Source organism: Orycteropus afer, unplaced genomic scaffold (assembly GCF_000298275.1).
Source record: "Orycteropus afer afer isolate SDZICR_OR568_19922 unplaced genomic scaffold, OryAfe1.0 scaffold00147, whole genome shotgun sequence".
Classification (NCBI taxonomy): Eukaryota; Metazoa; Chordata; class Mammalia; order Tubulidentata; family Orycteropodidae; genus Orycteropus; species Orycteropus afer.
This window is the reverse complement of record NW_006921734.1, coordinates 1,599,306-1,605,540: the sequence shown is the minus strand read 5'-3', so window position 1 is coordinate 1,605,540 and position 6,235 is coordinate 1,599,306.

Here is a 6,235-nt window from a genome sequence, read left to right as displayed (position 1 = left end):
TACTTATGACTTCCAGGCAAGTAAGAGCCATAGACTCATTTTCACAGTACCACAGATGTTTTGGGTGCTTCCACATTCCCTCTGCCTATGAAGGGAAAATACTTGCATCTGGTCATCCTCTGGCTCGGAATGTCCAGATAATATCCAGGTGCTGCTGCCAGCCATCCCCAATCAGCATTTCGCTAATTGTCCTCTCACAGGTCAATTCTAAATATAGGCTAAGATCTTTGTTTCTTCTTCTAATAAGGCAGTAGAGGGAATAAGAAACAGTGAGCGCTCTGCATAGAAATAGACTCCAGTCTTTGATCTCCAAAATAGCATTCAGACACCTAAAAATGCTTTTGGAAGAACATAATAGTTATAATAAGCTTTTATTATATATCATTTTCTCCCCTCAGAAGAGTATATTGACAAATGGACAATTTAGTGCATTTTCAATGAGTTTGTCATTAAAAACATGTCTATGCAAACACGATGCTAACAAAGGGCCTCTGTGAACATATCAGGTGCACAGCATTGCAAGATCTTATTCTTATGCTCTCTTTGGCTACATTTGGATAATTTTGCTTCAATACCGAGTTGATTTATTTTTGGAAACAGTGTTTCATGGTTGTGATATAAAAAATGTCTTACTGTGATCCTACTGTCTTCTTTAATGACACCTAAAAAGACAAATAGAAACTTTAATAGCCCAACACTATTTAAATCCTTATGACTGACTTCCTTCTTCTTGACATCAACCACACATACACCCAGAAAACCTTGGGTAGCCAAGCACTTCTGGGTTATATTAGGGTCTGAATCTAGTCTACATTTACAATAGATGCCTTAGAGTGAAAAAAATAATGACCGACCTAAAGAAGCTATGAAATACCTATCATAGAAAATTAATACAAATATGTGTCTCTGTGTACATGTAGACAAAATTTACATTGTCTGATAATCAGGTCAACAGTGAAGTAGATAGGACAATACTCCTATTATTTTTATATTGTTGTAAATATGTATATAACATGACATTTGCCAATTTAATGTTTTCTTCACATGTACAATTTAGTGATATCAATCACATTATTCATGTTGTGCAACCATCATCAATATTGTCATGTGCTGTTGAGTAGGTTCTGATTCATAGCAATACTATGTACAACAGAATGAAACACTGTCTGTTCTGTACCCTCCTCACAATCATTGCTACTTTTGAACCTCTTGTTTTAGCCACTGTTCTTGTCTATCTTGTTGAGGGTCTTCCTTTTCTTCACTGATCCTCCACTTTACCAATTATGATGTCCAAAATAGGTAAGACAAAATCTCACCATCCTCTCTTCTACCATCAGCAATGTCTTTTGCCAATTACTTCCCTTATAACAAACACTTGAGAAAAAATTTTAAATGTGCTCAAAATAGAAGCAAAGGTTCTTGGGAATAGCTACTTTGCACTCACTGATATTTTAGTTTTGCATGGTTAAGGTATGTACTGTTTTCACCTAAAAAATAAATCATTAATATTACAATTGTAGATCATAGAACAATTACTAAAGTATGCCTAACCCAAGCAATGGTATCTTCAATTGCCTCATATGCATGCGAAAGCTGGACAATGAATAAGGAAGATCAAAGAAGAATTGATGCCTTTGAGTTGTGGTGTTGGTGAAAAATACTGAAAACACCATGGACTGCCAGAACAACAAACAAATCTGTCCTGGAAGAAGCACAGCTGGAATGCTGCTTAGAAGTGAGAATGGCCAGACTTCGTTTTACATATTTTGGTCATGATGTCAAAAGGGACCAGTCCCCAGAGAAGGATATCATGCTTGGTAAGGTGGAGGGTCAGAGAAAAGGGGAAAGACTCTCCACAAGACGGAGTGACACAGTAGCTACAACAATGAGCTCAGGAGTATATAGCAAGGATTGTGAGGATGGCACAGGACTGGCCAGTGTTTCATTCATTGGTCCATAGGATCACTATGAGTCAGAATTGACTCAACAGCACCTAACAATAACAACACCAACAACAGAACAACTGAAATAGGGTTGGCTATTGGCTGTCTGTCCTGCCTGCTGACCAGGCCAACCTGAGACTTGACTTCCATCTCTGCTTTTGTATCTTACATGTCCCTTTGATGGTGGGCAGAGAAGGTAGAAATCACATTAGCTTGATACCACATGACTATGGACTGCCACATTCTGCTTAATTACTCAGGACCCTGCCCACCTCAATCCAAGGAATGGGATTGTGTAGTCATTCCAGAAGGCAATATGGAAAAAATATCAGGTTAGCCAAGAATTTCTTAATGTGCTGAGAATGAAAGGATCTTCAGAAATTCAAGGTTATTTTATTATACAGGAATAGTAGCAGTAATACACTGCCATAGTAAAGTCTAGAAGGCCTAGATAAACACAAACATTTGCCAAGAATACTTCAAAATTACTTCAGAAATTATTCTGTGAAGGTGAAAAAGATGTGCCCTTTAAATAAGCAAGTAAATTTTCTATGTCAGATAACAAACCACTTAACACCATTGTGTCAGATAACAAGCACTCCCGTGGCAAGTACATTTAGTGGCTGTTTTGAATCAAAAGAACAGCTCACTGCAATTCCTTTTGGTGAAGATATACCGGAGCTCTGGTAGCATAGTGGCTAAGACACTTGACTGCTAACCAGAGGGCTGGCGGTTCAAACCCCACCAGCCACTCCTCGGAAGGAAGGTTGGGCAATCCTACTGCAATCCTACTGCAATCCTACTTCCGTAGTGATACTGCCTCGGAAACCCAAGGAGGGGTCGCTATGAGTCGGGGCCGACTCGACAGCACATAACAACAACATATTAGAATCCACAGGATTAAAGTTTATTTGGGAAACTCTTAAATGCAGTTAATTTTTTTCAACCCACCAACACCCACTGTTTCCTCTTATATAATATAATGATATTTATATAAATATTCCAAATCATCATGGTAAGTAAGGGGGTATAGTTCTCAAAAGGAACTCTGGTGGCTCAGTGGTTAAGTGCTCAACTGCCAACTGAAAGGTCAGCAGCTTGAACCTATCAGCCACTCTGTAAGAGAAAGATGTGGCAGTCTGCTTCTGTAAAAATTATAGCCTAGGAACTCCTCTGATGCAGTTTTACTCTGTCTTGGAGTCTCTGTGAGTCAGAATGGGCCTGAAGCAATGGGTTTCACAGTACTCAAAAGAAGCCCTATGGCTCAATGGTTAAATGTTAAATACTAACTGAAAAGCAGGGTTTGGAACCCACCAGCTACTGTGGGATTGGACACCTGGCAATCTACTCCTCTAAAGGTTGTAAGTATCCTTATAAGAGTGAGCAGTAGATCTGGTGGTGTAGTGGATAAGGCATATGGCTGCTAACCAGAAGATCAGCAATTCAAACCCACCAGCTGCTCCTCAGAAGGAAAATGGGGCAATTGACTTCCCTAAATATTTACATCCTCTGAAACCCAATGGGGGTCGCAATGAGTAGGATTCAACTCGATGACAATGAGTTTGGTTTTGGAGTTTATAAGAGTGAGCACACAAAGAAAAGGAGAAGGTCATGTGAAGTCAGAGGCAGAAATTAAGAGTGATGTAGCCCCAAGCCCAGACTTGACAACATACACCAGAAGCTGGGGGAGGCAAGAAACAGAATCTCCCCTAGGACCCCTAGAAGGAGCGCAGCCTCTGCTGACACATGGATTTGGGGTTTCTGGTCTCCAGGACGACGAGCTAGCGCATAAATTTATGGTCATCTGTTAGGCAGCCTCAGGAAACTAACATAGCAAGTTAAAACATAAGAAAACATAGTCTAAAGAGACAAACTAACACACCATTTCTACTGGGACACTAAGCAAGTGGGCAAGCTTCTTGTTGCTTATTTCATGTATCCATGTATAAAACAGTCATGAAGGGAAATTTGAAAACAGAATGCCATACTACATCTCATCACTGTTAAGAAAAGCAGAGAATTCTATATTCAAATTGTTGAACATCCCAAACCTAACCTTTTACCTGTCTTTGAGAGTGCTTATAAACTAGACACTAGTTCAGTATTTCAGATTCTCTGATCATGACAATGGCAGTGGGTTGTTTGCATTTCCTGTGATCTCCTTAAACACCCTGCTCTCCTTGAATAATGATACTGATAGTGATAATGAAGATAATAATATTGAAAGAAGAAAATGTAGATCACTACCAACAATAAAACAATACATATAAACTATGCCTGGCATATAAATGTTGCTTCAAAAACAAATCCCTTAATTCTTTCTTCCTAAGGATTTCCAATCCGACCCCTCATTGGGTTTCCGAGGCAGTATACTGAAGTAGATGGCCCAGGAAGACTGGGCCATATACTTCCGTAGAGATACTGCCTCAGAAACCCAAGGAGGGGTTGCTATGAGTCAGAATCCCCTCCACGGCAATGAGTTCATTTTTATTTATTTAATTATTTTTTTTTAAGCTCTTCTATATAGATTCCTTGAAGAAAGGTTGGGCAATCTACTTCCGTAGTGATACTGCCTCGGAAACCCAAAAAGGGGTCGCTATGAGTCGGGTCCGACTCAAGGGCACCTAACAACAACAACAACAACATATAGATACCTTAGCTGCCATTGAAAATAGAACAATCCATTTTTTCTTCAGATCTCCCCACCACTCAAATGCTTCTATTTCCTCTTGCAAACAATTACACTGCTGGGTGAGGGAAGTGAGAAAGGGAGATTGTCTTTTCTGGACAATCCCAGATATTACCTATATCCCATCCCAGTGGCCTCTTTGGGCATCTGCATTTGAGATGTAAGAAAAGCCTAGACAATTCTTTACTTAAATGATGTTCACAGACTATACCCACACTTCCTCAAAATGTATTTCTCTGTGCACACTCTGTTCTGGTGAACAGGAGTTGAGATTTGAATTCATACAGATCCATTTACATTGTTACATGGGTAACAATGTTTGCTCTGAAAAGGAGCATATTTCAAAGTTCCCTTTGCCATGAAGTGCTTCATTAAGCTCTGTCTCCTTTTTCAGAAGCATTTTCAGTCCTCTTCCTTTTTATATACTCCTGGAATTTCCAGCCTTTTCCTTTAGAATCTCTAGAAATCTCTTGTCCCTTTTGGTTGTACTCAGAGCACTACAGTTTATCCTAGTTGTGGTGTTGTTGTTGTTATGTGCCATTGTTGAGCCCGGAAAGGAATGTCGACGCGAGGAAGCCACCACTAACACGATAATGCAAAAGCAAAAGGAAAGTTTATTTGCTAGCTTGAGCTAGGGTCCCTGCTCTTACCAACGTAGCGGCTTGGGCAAAAGACCTCGTGCTCCTTTACTATCACATTTTTATAGGAAAAAATATAGGGTGGAGTAGCACCAGGGCTAAGGGGTACAGATGATTGGTTGTTGCTAAGGGGTTTAGGGCAGGGGTCTGAGATGGGGGACGTGTTGGAATCCCCCGGCTCCAAAGTCTACTTAGGGAATTATTATCTAGGAAGGACGCAGAGCCCTGATATGTGGGAGACTTCAGGAGCCAGGCAAATCTCTGATACGCGCTGAATCCGGAGGAAATCTCTGATATGTGCTGAATTCGGAGGGTAGATAAAAGCCCTGAGGCATGGGAAGTGTTAGAATCCCCGACACTAAAGACTTCTGGTTAAAGATTTACCTGGAGGCCATTAGGACTCAGGCCTCACATTCCCCCCCCCCTTTTTGTTATGCACATGAGGAATCTTCCTCCTGTATTACAAGAGATAAAGACTGATATTGTCTCAGGACCATAAGTTGTACAGTATTAACCCGATCTTTTACAAATGATATAAGCTTATTTATAATGCAGGGACCAAAAGTTAATATAATTATAAGGATTATGAAGGGTCCTAAGAGAGTAGATATCAAAGTAGTTAACCATGGGGAGTTATTAAACCAAGACTCGAACAATCCTTCCTGAGTTTCACGCTCCTTTTTTCGTAGGGCGAGTCCTTCTCGTACTTTGGCCATGGATTCCCAAACCATTCCCATATGATCTGCATAGAAGCAGCACTCTTCTCTTAGAGATGCACACAATCCTCCTTGTTGGAGAAGTATAAGATCTAACCCCCGGTGGTTTTGTAACACAACCTCCGATAGTGAGGTTAGAGATTTCTCTAAATTTGAGATAGAGGCTTCTATCCTTTCAAGGTCTTCGTCTATAGCTGCCCTTAGGGAATTCATGCCTTGATTCTGTACAGTTAAAGAAGCTATTCCTAG